This window comes from Equus caballus, chromosome 9 (genome assembly GCF_041296265.1).
Source record: "Equus caballus isolate H_3958 breed thoroughbred chromosome 9, TB-T2T, whole genome shotgun sequence".
In the NCBI taxonomy this organism is placed as follows: Eukaryota; Metazoa; Chordata; class Mammalia; order Perissodactyla; family Equidae; genus Equus; species Equus caballus.
In genome coordinates, this window is record NC_091692.1 from 74,553,096 (window position 1) to 74,574,486 (window position 21,391).

At 38.1% G+C, this 21,391-nt stretch overlaps 1 long non-coding RNA gene across 6 annotated transcripts in view; it reads right to left on the reverse strand.

Annotated features, from left to right (window-relative positions):
* Nucleotides 1–21,391, reverse strand: part of LOC138915430 (uncharacterized) — an 85,509-nt gene that overhangs the window by 25,412 nt on the left and 38,706 nt on the right. The window contains exon 4 of one of the 6 annotated variants that reach the window (XR_011421361.1): nucleotides 20,462–20,616. This is a non-coding gene — a long non-coding RNA (uncharacterized lncRNA). Of the gene's footprint in view, nucleotides 1–16,531; nucleotides 20,654–21,391 lie in introns of those variants that run through there. The other 5 variants (XR_011421360.1, XR_011421357.1, XR_011421356.1 and 2 more) reach the window with 5 other exon arrangements.

Here is a 21,391-nt window from a genome sequence, read left to right on the forward strand (position 1 = left end):
CGTGCTATGTGGGACGCCGCCTCAGCGTGGCCTGATGAGCGGTGCCACGTCCGTGCCTAGGATTCGAACCAGTGAAATCCTGGACCACCAAAGCAGAGCGCGCAAACTTAACCACTTGGCCATGGGGCTGACCCCAAAGTAGGTATTATTTTTAAACTCATTTTACAGAATAGGCAAAGAAGAATAGGCAGAGAAATTGAATAACTGGCTCAAAACTAGCTTGTGTGGGAGTTGGAGCCACGGTTTGATCCAAGCAATCTAACTTTAGAGCTCATGCTCTTAATCACTATTACTTACAAGTCTCTTAAAATGTAAACTATTTACTACAAACCAGAATAAATTCACCAAAATATTTTAAAATTGTAACATCCTTGTTGAAAAACAAAGACTAATCAATAGGATATCAGACTAAACTACATGAAATGTCCAACTTGTAGGTAAAAAATGATTAAATATTGATAATCTTGTATGGCTTAATGTATTTCAAACCCATTGCTGTTCACTTAGCAGGTGTAAAATTTCATTGGTCTCTTTAATATATCACCTTTAATATTTAATTTTAATTAATTTAAAGATTCAGAAAAGCATTATGTGTTTTTTCGTGATCTTGGCCCTATTTATTTATTTTTTTAAAATAAGACCTTAACTTCCTTCATCACCATCTTTCAGAAAATTAACACCAATAGTAAGGGAAAATTAATAGTATTTGTTGTCATTGTGAACTTGATGTATTCCTATAAATATTTATCTCAACCACCATGGAAATAATGAGGATCTCTTGAAAAGACATTACTAACAATTAGTTTATTCTTTTTTTTAAAAAAAGATTTTATTTTTCCTTTTTCTCCCAAAGCCTCCCAGTACATAGTTGTGTATTTTTAGTTGTGGGTCCCTCTAGTTGTGGCATGTGGGACACCGCCTCAGCGTGGTCTGAAGAGCGGTGCCATGTCCCCCCAGGACTCGAACCAGTGAAAGCCTGGGCCACCGGAGCAGAGCGCGCAAACTTAACCACTTGGCCACGGGGACGGCCCCTATTTTATTCTTAATTACTTCTGCTTTAGCATCAATTCAGAATAAAATCCAGAAGTAGCAACTTTATAAGAGAATCTTTCTTAGAAAGGTATTGGAAAGTTTTTTTAGCAGCAAATACAATGTACCCTCCACAGATATAATTGCCTACCACATTAAATTCAAACTTCATAGCTCGATGACACAATGGATGGCACATTGGACTTCTAAACTCAAACTTCAGGGTACTTTTCCAACCTTTTGTTTTCCTTTTCCTACAAATGTGTTACATTTCTTCTTCACTCTCCCCAATCTGGAATGTTCCCTTCATAATTTTTTTTATGCTTGGAGTTGTCATTTCACATTAGTGCCTGTCAAAACTTTACTTTCTGTTAGATTCTATCCCATATGTCTCTATTACATAAAGCATTTCCTAATACCTACTTTTGAGAAACGAACTCCCTCCTTTGAGTTTCCGCAGCATTTCCTTCGCACCTTTGCTGAGGGTTATCACATTTTTCCTCTCACTTATTTGTGTTCATGTTTTTTCCCCATGCTGGTTCCTTCTTCTACATCTCAGTCCCATTGATTTAATCTCTTAAACATGTAATCCATCTTTCCCCTCTCCTGTTGTCTCTCATTTAGATTAATTGCAATAGGTTTAAACTAATTTCTTTGTCTATCTTCTATCAGTTAGGATGCTTTCAGCTATGGTAGCAAAAACCCTCACTCAGATTGGTTTTAAACAGTGGGGATATCTATCATCTCAGACAAACAGAATTCTAGAGATAGAATGAGCTTCATCCGAACATCAGGGTGGGAGCTTCATCAGGGCTCACTGCTATTGTAGTGGATTCATCTCTACACTTTCATCCCTCGATTCTGCCAGATCTAGTGTTTCAGCTTTGCTCTTGTGCCTGCTTCCATCACACTGACTGCATGACTGTCCCAGGGTCCTTGTGTCACATCCAGATTCAAAAATGCCCAGAGGAAGAAATAAATTTTTTTTGCTTTGTCTTTTTCTTAGGAGTGTGGAGACTCCATTGAGAAGACTCTTGGCAGACCTTATAACCTTTTCGTTTCCTTCTATAGACTTTTATTTCCTTCTAAATTCATTGGGAAGCATTGTATTAGGGAATGGATTATAGGGAGCCAGTCACTGAATTGGGTAGACCAGTTAGGAATCTGATAATCTGGGAGAGAGACGATGTGTTGAGATGAGGAGACAGACAGTGCAGATGAATTTAAGCAGGTGAATTATAAATGGATTTCATGTGTAGAAACAAAAGGAATTGATGAGTGTCTGTAGGGATGTAGGAAGGGAGGCTTCAGGGCTGACCTCTGGCACGAACTTCTTGGGTGTCATTTACTCAGAGGGTTAACACTAGAGGAAGAGCCTTGAGGGGAAAGAATGTTGAAGATCAAGGAGTCGGATTTTAAACATGTTATGTTTGAAATATGCAAGTAGATATGTCAAGTAAGTGGTCATTTATACAGGTCCGAAGTTCCAAAGAGAAGTGCAGGCTGGAAATATAAGTGTGGGAATTGCTCCCTTATAGATGGTATTCAAAGAAGTGGGAGTGGATGAAAGTACTGAGGAAGTATACGGAGAGTGAGAAAATAGAAGACCCAGGCCTGAGGCCTGTGGAACACGAGATAGAGAAGAAGGAGTTGACAAAGGAAAGTGGAAGGGAGTGGCCAGAGACGCAGGGGGAACATCAGGACTGTATCATCTCACAAATGCCAAGAGAAGAGAGGGTTTCACAGAGGAATTGCTCAACAGTAGAAAGAAAGACAGAAGCAAAGAAAGGAAGGGAGGAAGGAATACTGGCTCCTACTTAAAATACGATCAATCCATTGATACTATTTGAAACCAAAAAAGAGCCCACTCGTGGGAATACACATAACTAAAAGGACAGAGATCTTCACTAGAATGTCTTCTGACTGTCTTCTGCCCAACTTGGCACTACCTGAAGCTGTAAAATATTTAGAAACTGATCATTAAATGGGTTTTGAAAGCTCTTTTGTGCCAGTCTGTCTGCTTGCCTTTTATCTGATCTCTGCACCCAGTTCTCCGTTGGAACATGCACTAGTCAAAATGGCCATTATTATCACAAATAATGAATTAGATGACTCATGAGGCCTGAGTCTTCAAAGTCAGCATTCCAGAGAAAAATAAAAATTTCCATCATCCCAATGTCTGACATTATGTGGACAATGCTCAACCCCACGGAATGAGCAGCTAATGATAGGATTTTAGGCACTAGGCACTGAGTAGGGGAGGATAATTTAAAGTAAGTTATGAAATCATCTCGTATAGACAACTGCCTGTACTGTTTCTGACTTGAATAAATATATAGATAAAATAATGCTGATATAACATATTTTTTCCCCAAATTAGACTATGCTCTTGGAATTTCAAAGAATATATCAACTGTACCAATGATGATGAAACCGGAATAGTTTCATATGGACAAATTTGATAACTTCTTATCAGTCTTTGATTGCCATTGGTGAAGGCTCTTTTTCATTGTCCAACTTCTCTGCTCCCCTCCCCCTAACAGGGAGAGGTCAAGTTTCAGGCATTTTCCCCCAAGCCTAGGGAAGAGGAGTGGCTATATAGATTGACTTACAATGCCAAAGGGAAAGAGCTTTTGCTGTACCTAAAGTTGGAGTGAACTGAAAGTGGTTTTCCTTTGGAAATTAGGAACAAATTACATCTTAGGTGATAAGATGGCCTTGGTGTTAGAACAAACCAAAGTTCAAGTCTCAGCTGCAACACCCACTAGCTCAACTCACTTGGATTATTACTTAACCACTTTAAGCCTCATTTTTCCTCACCTGTAAAATGGTGATAATAGCATCATCATTGATTACTCGAATATCTGTGAATTATTGTGACCATTAGAGGTGTTAATGCATGAGAAGCTGTTAGCACCAAATAAATGTTATTATTACTGCAATTATCATTGATAACAGCATTGCTATTCCTAAGCCTAGGGAGAGTGGTGAGGGATCCTAAGCAGCTCACCTATGAGACAATCTCCAGCCATTGCTCTTTCTCTCTGATTGTGTTTGCTTTCTGAAGCTGGAATGGTGGTCTAGGCTCAGTGCTGTTCCTGAGGGAGGAATCCAACTAGAGATGTGTCTCTTTCTCAACCCATCACCACTCTCATTGCTACTCAGTTTCTTTCCCGGGGGTTACCTTTGGGGAAAGAGTGCTGTTTAGTCAGCTTTGGTTTTAGTCTGCATAAGCCCACCTGGTCAAAATGAAAAGGAATTCTAATAATCCATCCTAGATTGCTGATATTTCAGCTGGGACTTTTGGATCAAAATCCCAGCTAGTAATGAAGTGTTCATTGGCTTCCATATTCCTTCGGTTGCTGAGAGATGTGGTGGTTTTCAAAGGAAAGTGTTCAAAATGCTCATTAGTTCTTGTCTTCCCTCTCTCTTTGTAAATAACCATCACTCCTTTTCCTAACAAAATTTGCAGGTATTATCATCTGTTTATTGACCAGATATGTCACCATATTTATTTGGCCATTGACCTGAAGTCAAGTATGGGATGTATATGTTTCAAGTTGGCTAATAATCCCATACGGCCAGGCATGGTATAATTAGTGAATGGAAAATCCATTTGGAAAAGAAAATTTGACATATTTAATTTCTCCACTTAAAAATTTAACTAATTTTGTACATCGTATTATTCCAATCTTTCTAAAGCCTGGAATGCTTCTCGCTTTCTTGAGTGATTTCACGTGCACCAGATGGTTTGAGCCTTGCAACAACCCTGTGAAGTAGTAGGTGTTATTTTCATTCCTACTTTGCTGATGAAACTGATGGTTCAAAAGATTAACAGATTTTCCAAGAAAACATGTATGATGGAATGATGGAAGTGTCACTTGAACCTACATGATTTTGCTCCAGGATCAAAGTGCTTCCTACACCAGACTTAGATCTCTGTCTCATAGGAATAGGATAATGGGGCCCCATCATTTTTAATAAAAAAAACATCTAAACTCCTTCCTATGGCTTGCAAGGAAGGCTCTGTATGATCTGTCCTACCAGGCTCTCTGTCCTCACCTCTACACTAGATCCAAGGCTATACTGCTCAGTTACAGTAGCCATTGTGTGTTTATTGAATATCTGATTCTCCTCCCCACCTATGGGCTTTAGCACTAGTTCCAGTTACCTATTGCTGCGTTACAAACCACCTCCAAATTTGGTGGCACAAAACAACCATTTTATTTTAATCCTGGATTCTGTGGATCACAGATTTGTACAGGACACAGCAGGGACAACTAGTTTATGCTCTGTAAAGTCTGGGTATTCAGCTGGGAAGACTCAAAGGCTGGGGGTGACTCTGGTATCATCCAGAGGCATCTCTAGCAAAGGCCTCATGGTTGATGCTGGCTATTGGCTGGGGACTCATTTGTGGCTCTCAGCTAGAACACCTAGTTTCTTCAATGTATGCTATGGGTTTCCTCACAGCATGGAAACTGAGTAATAAACGCAAGCATCCCAAGAGAATGGGACAGAACTGCATAGCAATTAGTGTTGCTTCTACCAGGCTCCATTGGTTGAAGTGGTCGCGAAGTTCTGTTCAGGTTTAAGGAAGGAGTGTCAGTGGCACATCAGAGCAGATTGGATGTGATATCTTGTCTTGGCCATCTTTGGAAAATACAGTCAGCCACACAGTTGCTATTTGCTCTGTCTAAATAGTTTTTTCTTCTGTTTTTTGTATTGCTGGCTCCTTCATGTCATTCCAGTCATTTCATAGGTACAAATATCCCCACCTATGAAAACTGTATCTAAATAGTATACGTCCCATCTCTCAGCTTTTTAATTCTTGCTTAATATATCACATATCCTGCCTGATTTTCTTTTTCCCTTTCTCTCTTTCTTTTCCTTTTTCTTTCTTTCTTTCTCTCTCTCTTTGCTTCCTTCTTCTCTTCCTTCCTTCCTTCCTTCTGTCCTTCCTTTCTTTCTTTCTTTCATCATGGATCAATTTACGTCTACTTATTTATTCATCTATCTGTTGATCACCATATTCTGAGACATAAGACAATGCCTAGTACAGAGAGAGCAGATGCTCAATAAATATTTGTTGAATTAATAAATGCATGAATAAGTCCACTGATATGAATGAGGTTATCAGATCATTTTGTTTTGGAGCTGGAGGCACATAGACCAGCAATAAGATCACTGAGAACCTGGGTCAGGGAACTGCTCAAAGGCAAACCTGCAAGGGCTGGCGGGAGGAGATGGAACAACCAAACTGCTAACTTCACGGTTTTTTCCTGGCTCAACTCTGACTCTCCAAATTCCCAAGTCAAGATATTCTGACGTGGTTTATCAGCCTTTCCAAAGTGTGTAGAATGTAAGAAACATGTCATGATACATCATTTCATTGCTTAAACTTGACTTAATCTTCATGTAACTGAATTTTCCTTTAACCTGTACATTTTATTGCACCAATTACTCATTCTCAGAAGTGTTTTTCCCTCCTTTGATTTGTTCTACTTTGTGATTATAGATGGTGAAACCAGACTTTGAGAATGTCACCTCAAATTTTGCCTGACACGGTATCAAGAGTTGAGGTTACTTATGTAATGATCTTCAAACTACTCTTAATAAATTACTAATGTTTGTGGTGTCATTTTAGAGTTCAGCAGCAGTTGAAAAGAAGACCTGTTACTCCCTTACATAGCAACATTATCTTCCATATTTAATAACTAGGTTCCGATTTCTCTCTAAATCACCATAGATTTAAATCTAAATGATAACTCCTCAATTATCTATTTCCAACTCAGACTTCTCTTTTAAAGGCAAGATTTATATATCCAATTAGTTATTGGACATTTTCATTTTGATGACTCACTGGAGTCATATCTAAAATTTATTTTATCACAGACCCTGAAAAATCTTCTCAGTCTATATTTTCTCTCTTAATGAACGGACCCTCCGTCGGAAGCAGATTCTCCATGAAGCTAATGAAACCTAAACGTCTAAATTCTGTGCATGCATGGATTTTTTCTTGTATTATTTTTCTTAATCAGGATGCATGTCCATTTTCTATATTGATAAAAGATGACCGTTCTCTTTTAAGCATATGATACAGTTTTATTATCATGACCTAGGTTGGCCTTAGCAAAAAGCTGGCCTTGCTGAACACCATTTGCCCTAAAGAGAATCTATGGATCACTATTTTAAAATAAAAGCCATTATTTTTATTAATACTTTACAACTTTTAACTTTTTTGCTACTAATAAATGCATTGAGCAAGTTACCTCGATGTCGAGGGTACGCATGGCAGTTGCATTATTCAAATCTAAATATTCCAGGGATGCTTTACTAATATATTTCAAGGACTAGCAGATGATGGGACATACTATCTTTTAAATTTTTCAGACTGTAGTTCTGGTCATATCATATGATGTAGAATTTTGAGTTAGAACACATATATGTATTTTCTCTGTGATGTATTTCTTTTACCTGATATTATCCCTTTTGCTTATTTCTGGATAGAAAAGGAGTTTCCTTATATCCACCTATTGTCCTAGCCAAGCTTTACAATATTCTCAAAGGTTATCAATGTTACCCATAGTTTATCTTAGGGATTTAACCTGAGCTGGACAAACTAAATGGCTGCCCTTCAGATACTTGTCATAGAGTATAATTCTAAATTCACTACTGCCCAATACTTGCCAATGGTTTTCCTGGGAGAATAATATTTCTAAAGGAATCCATGAAGTTTTTAAAAATAAATCTATGAAGATCTCCTGAAAGCTATTCTTAGATTATGCCAGACTATTAGGGAACTGAGCACATAGCACACAATTTGCTTTTATAAAAGTGCTTTTTGGTATGATATTTTTGTCCTAACCTTAAAGCATTATTAGAAATACCTCTATAAAAATTCTTACTTGGTTCACTCTAACAATGCTTATGAAAATGCTACTCATGAAGTTAGAGAGTTGTCTAGATTCTCTCCCTTCCTTCTCAAGGTGGCAGAGTTTGATAGGTTTCAGGATACAGTCATCCCTCTGTATCCACAGGGGATTGGTTTCAAGACCCCCCCATGGGTACCACAATCCGTGGATGCTCAAGTCCTGTATGTAAAATGGCATAGTATTTGCATATAACCCATACAATGCTCTCCTATACTTTAAATCATCTTTAGATTACTTATAATTCATAATACAATGCAAATACTATGTAAATAGTAGTTATACTGTATTGTTTAGAGAACAATGACAAGGAAGAAAAGTCTGTACATGTTCAGTACAGACACAACCATCATAGACCTACCCATGTGTGGTTGGTTAAATCTGAGAATGTGGAACCCCGGATATGGAGAGCTGACTGTGATCAGAAAGTTTGGTTTTACTATTCTCTTTTCAGGGCACGATTGTGGTTGAAACATTGATCTCTCCTACAAACTAAATGGTTGGGAGTCCCATAGATCTATTCTCTGCTGGTCTACTTTTACATAGCCTTTATCTCACTTTTGGAGGGAGAATATTCTAGTTCACAACTCCACTTATTCAGGAAATATTTTTTGAGCTCTCCATATATATATGTCTGTCACTCTTCAAGTCATTGAAACTATAGCAGTGAAAAAGTCCCTTTACTTAAGGATCTCATGTTCTAACAAAGGGTAAGATTGTTCCTGACTTCCTTTATATGAGACTCTTTAGTAGATATTCATTCAAATTCAGCAGCAGGACAATCCTGATCAACTTGTTTATCTTACAGATATAATAAATCATCGACTTATAGGAAGCCTAGAGCCAAATTTGCCTCCCTTAGATGTTGATTATAAGCGCATGACCTATTTTTGTGTTTTATCTCATTTCAGGTTCCATTTCATGTCCCTGCCTTTATTTTCCCTTTGCCTTATTTCTACCACTACTTAATAATTTGTTAGGTCACTGTGCTGTATGTCTTCTGAGAGTCTAAAATCTGCTTTAAGAGCAATATTGAGTGTAAAACATAAAAAGCATACAAATAAATAAAAATACTCGCCTCTTTATGCCTCCCTGTCCCCATTTTTCTCTCTCTAATCCACTTTACCAGAGCCAACTTGCTAAGAGGCCACTTCCTTCATATCATAAACTCTCTCATTCCTTTGGTGGCTCCCCACATAGGTCCTTCATAATCTGCCCCCGCTGAGCTACCTCATTTCAGCCGTTTTCCTTCCCACAGAGTAAGTCCCTACTTTACTCAGTGATTTGTAGATTCCCAGAAGTGTTTTGCTCTCTCTCACCTCTGAGCGTTTGCCTTTGCTGTTTCCTTTGTTTAAAAAGCCCATCCTCTCCACACCCTCTCACCTGGCTTGCTCCCATCCACTCAGTGTCATCTTCTCTGGGAAGCCTTACCCACCGCCTCAGGCTTAGTTGTGTGCCCCTCCTTTGGGTTGCCATAGTACCCTTTGCTGACGTCTACCCTGTACTTATCTCATTGTGTTATAAGTGTTAATTTGCCTGTTCTTGTCTGTCGCTAGACTGTGACCTTCTTCAGGGAGGGGACTCTCTTTCATCTACGTGTCCTGGGGCCTAGCACCATGCCCCCAGACAGTGCTCAGTTCACTTTTGTTAGATGACTCAGTGAAGAAGAGACATATTTGCAAAGGTTGCCTAGAAAACTGGCTTCCTTCCCCAAGTGACTCTAATTTCCAGGAAGGCTTGAAATGGCCTATGATTTACTCTACCTTTTCAGTCAATGACTGGATGAATATTGATCTCTCTTATAGTCTCAACTTTTGAAAGTTTGTTCAAAAAGACAAAGGAGGATCTCAAAGAGAAGTCGACCACTTCTTTACAAGTTTGCTATTTTCTTCTCTCAGATTATGGTCACATTGACTAGTACTAAGCTTAGCGTACAACAGATGCTCACTAAATACTGGTTAAATAAATATTGGTTGAACCAGTGACTCGCTGATTGAAGATACGAATGTAGAAGTTCTGCCTACGTGGTATAGCTGTTTTATAGTAAGCAGAACTGATTGCTCTCTGATGCTGGGAAACCTCTGCTCTCCCCTTTCTGCTCTACGCCATTGTTAATGATCGACATTTTGGGTTAAGGATTAAGAATAAAGACTGCAAGGATGGTAAAATACTGAGTGGCCTTAGTCAATAAAATTACCTGACTGTTTTGTTTGTGAGTCCAGGGCCGGTCTCATTAATTGGAGTGCCATGGGGGATGGGAGGGCAGAGTTGATAAACGAGGAAAAGAAGTCTGAAATAGGACAAACACAGGGAGAGTGGAGACCAACCACTGACCAAACTTCACCTATCTTTGCTTAAAACAGGCTTTGCTAACTCAACCCATCACTATTTTCTTCTCACCCTCCCTGTGTCCTTTCTTCCACAAACATTTACTAAAGACTTGTCATGCGCCATCTACCTTGGGGATGCAAGTGGCAGAACAGAGAACAAAATAAGCACAACTATTTCTTCATGGGCTTGCAACCAAGCATGAAAGACTGATAATACAATAAGGAATAACATAAATTGCAATGAATGTTATCAAAGGGGGATTTTCAGAAGTTGGGGACATATTCGAAATATCTAAGCTGGTTTCCAAAACTTCTTTGGTTTCGTGGGTGGCTGTTCAAGGTTTTGTATCCAGGTAGTAGTGCTTTGAATAAGGGGTCCTTGAAAAGGCTCTTGTGTCTTTGTAGAAGGTTGAAGCTATGTAAACAACTCTTCTAATGACTGAAATGTGCTGGCTCCCCTACAGTTTCCTCAAGTTCTGTCTAGACTCAACCATTGTTCATTGACTGAGAGTATGTCAAAATCTCTTATGTAATTAAAGTGCCTGGCTTGAACACATCAAAATATTTGATCTCAGGAAATCCCCCAGATACAGCATTTCCCCTTTTAAAGGTGAGAATAAGGGCAGATTTACCTGCAAATATGGAATCCATTTTTAAATGATCTATTCTATTAAGTTACCTGAAAACACCATGAGCAAAATGTAAGCAGTGCTCTCGGCATTTACTAAACCAACTGAGAATGTTAAAATTGAATGGTCACTTTTGAAAACCTTAACATAATTGAAATAATTCTTGGAAGCTCAAAGCTTGATAAAATGGCTATTCATTTAAGGCTTTTCATGAATCAGCCGTGGGTGTGTAAAAACAGGTTTATCAAGATTCTAAAACTTGTTTTTTTTTTTTCCTTTTTGAAAACATATTCAGTCTGGGACAAAGTGATGTGCTGGTTGAATAGTGGAAGCATAAATTTTTGCTTTGGTTACCAAATTATCTTATCAACAACTATTATATATCTTCCTTTAAACTATGAAATTAAATACAATATCAACTAAATGGGACACATCAGAATTTGATCTTCTTGTTAGCATTATGTCTACATACCAGCCAAAAGAATTGACTGACTTGGCAAAGTTAAGTCAATTGCTGATATTCAACAATGAATAAATAAATAACTAAGTAAATAGAGATAAAATTATTTACATAGCATTGCATGACAAACAGCGAAGCCATTTGACTAAAATTTTACTTTTCAAATGATGGAACACCAGAGGGGAGATATAATCCAGGGGCCTGGATTTTGACACAAGCCACCATGAAAAGGAGAATCCATTCCTTGCCTAGTGTTTGTCCATTATTTTAAATGAAAATTTAATAATTAATCAATATTCGTAAAACTGAAATTCCACAATGTGAACGGCACAAAGAAGTTGTAGGACAGTTTGCTTGCTGGCTAGCTGTTCAGAGAAGACACATAAAAGCACCTGAAAATCTGATTAATAAAACCAGGTGAAGAATGTTAAATTCCAATTGAGTAGCATGGTTCATTAGTATTGGTTGAGTGCAGAGGAAGGGAAAAGAGAGAAGGAGAGCCAGGCCTGGCCGCTCAGGATTTGAAGTCTAAATAGGGGAGAGATAGCATTTTGAGCAGAAGAGCAGTGCTAAAAAATGTTAATATCTTTGAAAGATTGAGGGTAATTAGTTATCTGAAGCAGAGATTTGTTTTTGTTTCTGAGAGTAATGGAAAAGATGCCAGAAGAAATTGAAGTTGATTTCAGGCTACAGAGCTTAATTTTCCTTCCCAAATATTAAAAGGCCGTGATGTACTCAGAGGCCAGCCACTGGGTAAAATACCGGCAACCTCAAATCCTCTTTGGAAACATGTGGGTTATAAACAACTTATATAGACTTATTTATACATAAAAATATATCTAATAATCCTGAGTCTTCAAAAAAGCATTTCAAACTGATAAAAAATTAATGTTGTTGAGATTTGTCAAAAGAGTGCTATTTCTTGGGCTCTGTATTATAGGCTTTACATACTTTATTTCAACTAATCTTCACATCCAAGATGCATTATCTTGCATAACTCTCAGAACAAACCTGTGAGATAGGAGCCATCATCACCTTCATTTAACCAGTGAAGAAACCGAGCATCAGAGAGGTTCTACAACTGCTCAAAATCATAGATCAAGGGCTTGGGGCTGGTCAAGCTTGATTCAAAAGGCTGTGTTGGAATTACAATGCCAGTTTCAAGTATAGATAATTCTAATTAACTATGTAGGAAATATATTGCCCAAACCCAGGCCAAGGCTAGGCACTGTGTCAACACTTCAAAATGATTTGTTTGAATCAATTATGCTAAGGTAACTTACATATTTTCATTGCAGAAAACCAGGTAATCAAATTTCAGAGAATGAAATAAGTAATGAAGTAAGATATCTAAAGAAACCGCTGGGAAGTGGAGGTGCTGGTTTTTCATTGTTAATGGATGGAGTTTGTAGTCTACAATTTGAAGTGTCTCAAAAATTGTTATAGGAAATGTGAAATGATTCCTTTACTCTTCCCCAAATTCCTCCTGGGCTTTGCCATCTATTGGTTCTAGCTTAGGGACTAGGAGTGTAAGCCTGGGAGCTAGATAGATGTGGTTTCCCCAGCCTGGCTCCTCTCATGCAGTGACCATGGGGGAACTTTTTTCACTTCTCTGAGTCTCTCAGTCTCAGTTTCTTCTTCTGTACAATGGGGATAATAAAATCTTTGAAACATTGGTGCGAGAATGAAGTGTAAAGATGGAAAGAAACTACTTTGTGCAGTGCCTGGCACAGAATTAATGTTCAATAAATGGTAGTGATTATTAGTCATTTTAGGCAAACCAGCATTGTTCCTAAGAAGAAAGAACTGTTCAATGCGAACAATGAAATCAGAGTGGATTTCCTGTTCTTTGCCTTTTAAGCTTTCCATCAAAGGCAACACAATGCAACAGAGTCTCTCAGAACAAGCCCAAGACTGAAGCCTCCTTTCTCTGATTAATGCAGTGCTTTGAGCACAAGCAAATAGTCTGAAGAAGGTTAAATTCATGCATGGCTTAACTTGAACCAAAGTGGTCAAGGATCTTCACAGGCTCTTTGCAGCTGCAGAACTCCAGGGAATTGGTTAACCTCAGAACTTAGACTAAAACAAATTTAGAGACAAAGCATCATCAAGAAATAGGTTAAGTTTTGGCCCTGTGGTGACATCAGTAGCCTATAAACTTATCTGATAATTCATCTTACTTATTTAGGGATTATACCTTCATCCATTTAGCAAATTCCCTTTCTACTTCTGGGAATGCATCAGCCTAGCAACAGAATAGTATGCTTACTTTTTCCCTGCTGTATACATATGAACAGAGGAGACCAGGGCAAAGGACAGTGAGGGGAGTGGTTCAGCTTTATCCGGATAAGCGCTACTATGATATATTCCTGCATCACTTTCCAGATCATCAAGTGCATGCGTATACGTGATCTCACTGTATTCTCACACAGTAGAGAAGGAAAATGAGGTCCTAAGTGTTACATGCTTGTTCAAGGGTACACCCCATTAGAAGCCTGACCTCGAACTCGGGTTCAGCTAATTTTGCATCACACCACAGTGTCTGAGCTGTGACATTCCCCAAATTTTATGTAGTGCTTTATGGTTTGTGGGTCCTTCTACATACATAATTCTACTCAATTCTCATGGTATTCTGAAAGGAGAAAAAGTCTTGTCCTCACTTTAAGGACTAGGAAATAATCTCAGATAGAAAGGCCATCTACGACTTGAAGTTTATGGCTTCAAAATATCATTCATTCATTGATTTATTCATGAATTCAACATATACTTACTGAATATCTTTTATATACTAGGAACTTCTCTGGACCATGAGGATAGAGAGGAGAATATGACAAACTCTCTGCCTTTATGGAGGTCAGATTCTAGTGGAGGAGATGAGCAATAAACAAATGAACCAATAAAAATAAAAGTTAATGTCAGATAAAGATAAGTAGTGTCAAGAAAAATAAAGAAGAGAGTGATAGAAATAGGGAGGCAGTTATTTTAGATAGAATGGAGGACCTTTCAAAATGAGACATTACCACAGAGACCTGAAAGAAGTGAGCAGGAAGCCAGAAGAATAAGGCAAAGCTTTCCAGGAAAGGGAATGTCAAGGTCAAAGGCACTCCAGCTGAGTGTGCTGGAGAAACCACAAGATGACCAGGCAAGAGATGACTTAAGCTGAATGCGAGGAGGTGAGTGTGGAGTGATTGGCAAAGTCTGGGAATAAGTAGGGCTTTAGGGCTTTGTCATAGCGCATCACGACTTTTTTCAAAGATCTCACTGGGTTGGAAAAAGCAACTCAAGCAGGATGGTCATAAACCCTTGCAAGTTCCCTTTCCCACCAATTCATTTCTCTTCCCATCCTTGGTACAATTCTTCCAAACCATTTCAATTCTTACCAGCTCTTCTCAGATCAGTGTGGACCAACAGAGCAATAGTTTCAAAGTCATGACTACTTTCATGAAATGTGTAGCCAACTTGTAAGCAAGAGGTCATGTGTTCTGTATTTTGATTTTATGGCTACTAGTCATGAGCAAATAGTTTTCAAGAGCAGAACGTAGGAGCCAGAATTTTGGTAACCCTGAAGTTCTTCTAAACTAAGTGAGTAGCTTGAAACAAAGTAGAATCTAGGAAAACAGAGTCACTTAATGCCTGAGAAAAAGTAGTGCAGTGACCCTATAAATTTATATAGATTCATTGGAAATCCAGGTTTTTATGAGAAATTGCTACTGACATAAACTTGATTATTATGCCAATGTGTAGAAACAAGACAGAATCTGAGAATCAGAGTCATAAAATAGAACCATCAATTTATCTGGTATATTTTTAGTTAACCTAATATGTATTTCCTTTAAGTCCTGTGCTCTCCCCAGCATGTGTATGGCAAATGTTGCAGTAAAAAAGGCCCTCGGTATCAAGTACCTCTGATTGGAATACATCTTCTGAGAAAGACAGAATTGGGCAATGCCCAATAAGCTTCTCCATGTCTTTGCAATGTCATCAGTGAGTTTCCAATTTCACCTTCTTAAGAACTCAGCTATGATTCCAGCTGCAAAACTAAGGAATAGCCCAATAGACAATGCTCTGTGATATGAGGTGAAGCAGTTTAGAAAAAAGAGGCAGCTGCTAGAATGGAGGAGGAAAATATTGCTCCAAACCAATTAACGTGTGATAAATGACAGGAAGATTTGTATTTTAATAGGTGCATGGCTTCTTATTCAATAGTATTTTTAAAGTTTGCTCTAAATACAGGAAGTGTGGATCTATTTAAAAAGCTTCAGGCTGATCTTATAGCACTTTATATTTGCAAAAGATTTCTGCAGAGGGATCTCAAATCACTAAATCCAAAGGTACTGCTATAGCTTATAAATTACCCTGTAAAGCAATAACAGACAATTCTAAGTGATGCCTTCAGGGTTTGTGAAAGTGTTTCTGAAAAGTGACCACCAGCCACCTGATGCCTTGGCCAGGGCAGCTCTCCCTTCCCTTTAGCGCTTCCCACTGCCTGACCCATCCCAGTGCTGCATCTTCTTAACTCTCTAACCACGTGCTTACTCAGGACCATGGGATTTCAGTTCCCCTGGGGGTTTCTCTTCTCCATCCCCATGAAAGGTTATCAATATTTGTAATTGCATGTGAAATGCCAGAGGGAAACACTGGGCTAGTCCCCTTTCTCCCTTCGTCTCCACTCCCATTACACACTGTCATCAAAATACCCACTCACTATGTGATTTAGGTACACCATCCTGGCAGTAGCTAAATGTACTTTTTAAAATAGCAAGATCTTTTTACTTAGAAAACACGTGGATTCAAATTTGTGTTTAAACAAAATTAGGCACATATTTATCTTAAGGACCTCTGAGGTCAGTTGTAAATAACTCAATTTGTGAAAGTCGAAGAGCTACTAGATTTGGGCTTTCAGAGTCCTTTCACACACGAAACCTCATTTGATTTTGAAGAATTCCTGCCAGACAGGTGCAAGAGGCATTCTCTTCCATTTTAAAAGTGAGATCACTAAATCTCAGAGACATTTCCCCCCCAACCAAAAAGGCAGGTACTCGCCTCTTGATTGAAAGCCTGCTTCCCTCCTGCTACATTAATTTCAATTAAGCTATTTGGTGATCATTTACAAAGGAGACAAGTAATAGGATAGGAAAAAGAATTGCCTGATTATAAAATAGTAATAACGGCCAAGGTTTATTGAGCACTTAGTACATACTGTGCAGTTTCCATGTGTTTTACTCTGGACTTCATTTTTGGTGTCATCATCAAGGTCCATAAGTAACATGAGAAAGTGTGACAACCAATTAAAAAATATATCAAATCTAAGAAATTTTATGAGATCATATTACCGAATTTGGATATATTTAAAGGATTAAAAATAAAATTGAAAAGAACATTGGATAACCCCTAGATTTTTCTCTAAATATAAATGAAAGCTGTTTTACTAGCTCTACTTGTTGCCCCTATTGAGTAATCAATTCATCAACTATCAAGATGTAGTATTTATTATGATCAGAACTATGTTAAACTTTTTCTCACATAAGTTTTATGGATACAATCTGTATAATTCAATCCAAATATTTGCTATTTTAATCCTATTTATTTATGGCAAACAAAAGATTCAGTTAAGACAGAGACCCACATCAAGGTTGGCTTCCTATTATTTCCCGTGTTGAATTTCTTCTCAGTTTTTAGCCATCCAAATTAAAGGACATCTAAGCAGCTAGGATAGGACACAAAGGAGAAAAATAGAAATAATGTAAAAGTGAAGAAAGATTGAGAGGAATAACTATTTATTCTCTAAAACAGAAGTATGGGGTATGGGAAGGATAACATGGTGGCTAAATACTTGTAGCTGGAGAACCAAAATAAGCTTTCCTCTTCTTCCAGGGTGCAGAGCTGGACCAAATTTCCCAGGCTTTCTCGAAGCCAGATGAGGCCATAGGACTGAGGTCATTCCAGTGGAATGTGAGCAGAAGTGATATGTACTATCATGCTCCTTTTGCCTCCTGAAGACCTCAATGGAGAAGACCATGGCAATCTTGGAAGCCATAGTTTGAAAGGGGCCGTGTCAGTCTTGGTCTATTTCCCTAAATGACTCTTCATGGAGCAGAGACACTGCTGACTTAAAGTCACTGCCCAGGCCTGTTTCATAAAAAAAGTAAATTTCTACTATGCTACCTTACTGATTCTTGGGGATTTAATGGTCTCAGGAGCTTAGCCTCCTCTAATACGTATAGCTTATGCTGTTAATCCAGAGAAAATGAGCATAAAAGACAAAAGATAAAGATATGTTATTAGGAAGTAGAATATGGAAACATAATTCGTAATAAAGCACAGAAAAATATTACATGCTTTAAAATTCTTTAGGCGTGTTTGAAGAAAACCAAAACTAATGATGACAAATCTGAATTAAAATATATGGTGCAATGATGACACACACTCTAGATGTGCTTTTCTGACTAACGTAGATACAAGTCAAACGGTGACACTAGAATCTTGGAAACTTCGAATGATTGCAAAAAATGTGATGGAAACATTTGGAAGGGAAATGTGGGAACGATACATTTTGCTAACTCTAGAAATTTGTTAATCTTCAATTTGCTGAACATCTCCAATTCTAGTCTGTTGAACAGGACTCTACTTTGCACTTCTGCCTCCCTCTAGGCTAATAAACTACTTTCTAAGCTAGATAATTCTTCTAAATTCTATTTAGTGGCCTCTACGTTCATTCAATTGTTCAACAATTACTTTTTTAAATGTCTTGTTTAGGGCTTGATGTTGTAGACTGGTATTCATTACATTTGGATATTGAAGAATCATTTTTGATAATCCTGAAGATAGTCCTCTCAGCTTTAAATATATATATATTTATATTTGATTGTTACTGACTCTTTGGGTTTACAAACTTGACTTTACTACTTAATCCATATAAGTGACTTATGCTGAATTGGCACCTAGAAAATTCAATCCTAGTCATGCATATAAACATAAATCTCATCCGGAAGAAAAGGGTCACTGCAAAATTAGTCAGATTTCTGTCTCATGTTTCACATCACTTCACCCAACCTGGTATCTTATATGTGTTTAAAAGCGGATGAAGGTAAGAAAGAAATAGGATTTCTTCACTGATGGATCAAAACAAGTGAAGTGTTAAAGGAAAAAGTCAAAAATGTTGTCTTTCTTCTGGGAATTATCGTATCAGTCAGACAAAACATGTTTGAACACTTCTAAACATAGAATAAAAATATCCCCAAATTCCCTGGAGGGAAAAGAAATCTCAGTATAATGATACAGGTATGAAAACACAAGAAAACACCACTAGGCAACTGAAGCCATGGAAGCAGTTGATAGGAAATATACACAATTGACATTAAGTTCTGCCACTCAGATGTAGTAAATCATCCACTTTTAATGACAGAAAAGATTCCCACTGAATACATCCTGCCGTGTTAAAAAATGATGAAAGAGAATCATTTCTGCCTTCTGTGAACACACACGAGACAAAACATTAGACAAACACACGTGTGGAGTAAAATAATCAAATTCCATAAAACTCTCATACATGTATCTGAATAAACTTGAGAACACGTTGCTACCTCATTCCCCAAACTTTTCAAGGGACCAAGTAAGATCTGGGGAAGAGTGGAGGCATTGACTTTCCACACAGAATATCAGTGAAACTGCTGAATTAAAACCAGATTGCAAAAGCCAGTGTGAAGACAGGAAGTCATGGTAAAGAATTCTAAAATAATGCCACTGGTACAAACAAAAGATCTGAATGAAAATGCCAACATGATACATTATTAAGTACAATAGTAATGATGACTAATATCAAAGTCTCAACATGATTGACCTTTACTTCTGCCTGTGTCAGTAACTCATATTGATGAAGCACAAGCAAATTCCAAAAATGGCATATAGGAGGAACCTGTATTCACATATCTGTTTTAACTCTAGCTGTGCTGAAACATTTGCAACATTGATGATAGCGTTTAAAGGGATCTTAGATAGCAGAGCTAACATGTTCATGATTAAAGATAAACAATATGAAGCTCAAATAAGGAAACTGACTTGTCCAAGGTCACCACAACAAATTCCGGACAATTGACTGGCTGAACATTCACCCCCAGTCCAGTGCTCTTTCCTCCATATCTCATCTACATCTCTTGAGTCCACCTCGAACAGTAGATTGAGGGATTTAAGAATATTTGAATTGGTTTTGCTCATAATATTGTCATTTTTAATACAAATAAAACAATAATGGCTACCATAAATTTTTGAGCATCTACCACATAATCTGATAGTCATATAACAACTCCAACTTGTTATATAATCTTATGATAACCCCATTTTGCAGACAGGAAAACTATGGCTCAGAATATCAAATAACTTGTGCAATGTCACATGGCAGAGCTAGGATCCAGATATAAGTTTATCTTCATCCAAAGTGTTTATTCTTGCTACTAAACATCATTACTTCTTTTAATCTCTCGGTATTTTTTGAGGCGTGTCAAGAAATCCAAAGCAGAGTTGACACTTGAAGCCTTGGCTAATCACTCTAGAATCTACTGTTTAGCCATTCAAATATTGTCAAAAACTGATTCTTCTGATCAAGATTATTAGAGATCTGTTTCTACAACAGCCCTCCCAACCAGCACCATTAGCAACTTCATATACAAGGAAGTGTTTAATTAATTTTGTTTTTTAAATGATGAGAAAACAGTGGGCACTGAGAGAAAGACTGGTGAAAATTTTATGGTCTGGTAAAAGTCTCTGCAGCCTGGTAATTGTATTATCCTAGCTGACACAGATTATGTCAGCCTTGTAGATGGTGTTAAAAAAAATAACCCTATGTCTGTATGAGGTCAAAACATCAAGATAGAATTTAACCCAGATGCTTGGCGCTGTGTAGACACAACCTATGTCATATCTTCCGTTTTCTGTGGCGGCAGTAGAGGAAGGGTGTGACTACATGCAGTTGTTAAAGGAATGATATTTCCAGGCAAGCTTGCATTAATACTTTAGGTGTTTTTCTTCTCCCTCCTCTGTTTAAATTCCTAAAATGCATCAGACCTTATGAGTTTCAGGCAGACATACTCTGTTAGGAGTTGAAGGAAGATTTGCACATTTCTTCTCTGACATGTGGACAAGCAGACGCTCAATTGCAGGCCTTCGACTGCTCACTGGCTTTCTTTGTCTTCATTCACACATAAGCCGTTGCCAATTTCCCACTGAAAATGCCACTGCAGATCCTGAAAAGTTTTTGGAAAGAGTCTCAGGGCTTTCAATCTCCTCGACAGAAAGAGAAAATTTAGACAGTCTTACTTAACAAAAAAAACAAGATTGAAGGCAGAGTTCGTCATCAGTACAAGCATCATGAAAGCACTTAGGGATAATGGGTTAAGTGTAACTGAATCAGAAACATACCGATTTGGCAGTAATCTCATTCACAAAATGTTAGAGTGGTTGTAGGTGATGCCAAGTTAAACAGGATGATGGACTCAACACAATACATGTTTGCAACATTAATGGGTTGTCAGTTCAAGGCCACCCACTTCCAGGTGACAGGAAGCGAGGGCAGCTGCCCCATCTCTGGAGAGTCAGAGGGTCTTCCTGCTCACATGGTCAGATATCCGGGGTTGTGAAAAAGAGAACGAGGGTTTGCTTGTCCTTGGTGTTTCATGATCAGTGAGGAAAGGAACATTTACCCCTGCACTGGAGAGCTGAGATCTCCCTCTCATGGCCTGTAATTCATTTGTGATTCGTGGTGTAAGCCAAGGGATAGATGGATAGTAGAAGTGTCTTGCACTTCTACTCAGTGGGGTAACTAATAGCTGTGGTCTTAAATGGCAGAACGTTGGGAGGAATATTAAAGAGGAAGCCAGACATTTCAAAGCCGTTTGACATGTATGGTGCCTTTGTCCAGAACCCAGATATTTTCTTTTGCTTCTTTCCAAGCTCCATTCTTCCTACTACTTTGTCTAGTGTGCTACTTTATCCCAAGATCAGACATCACCCAGTGTGATG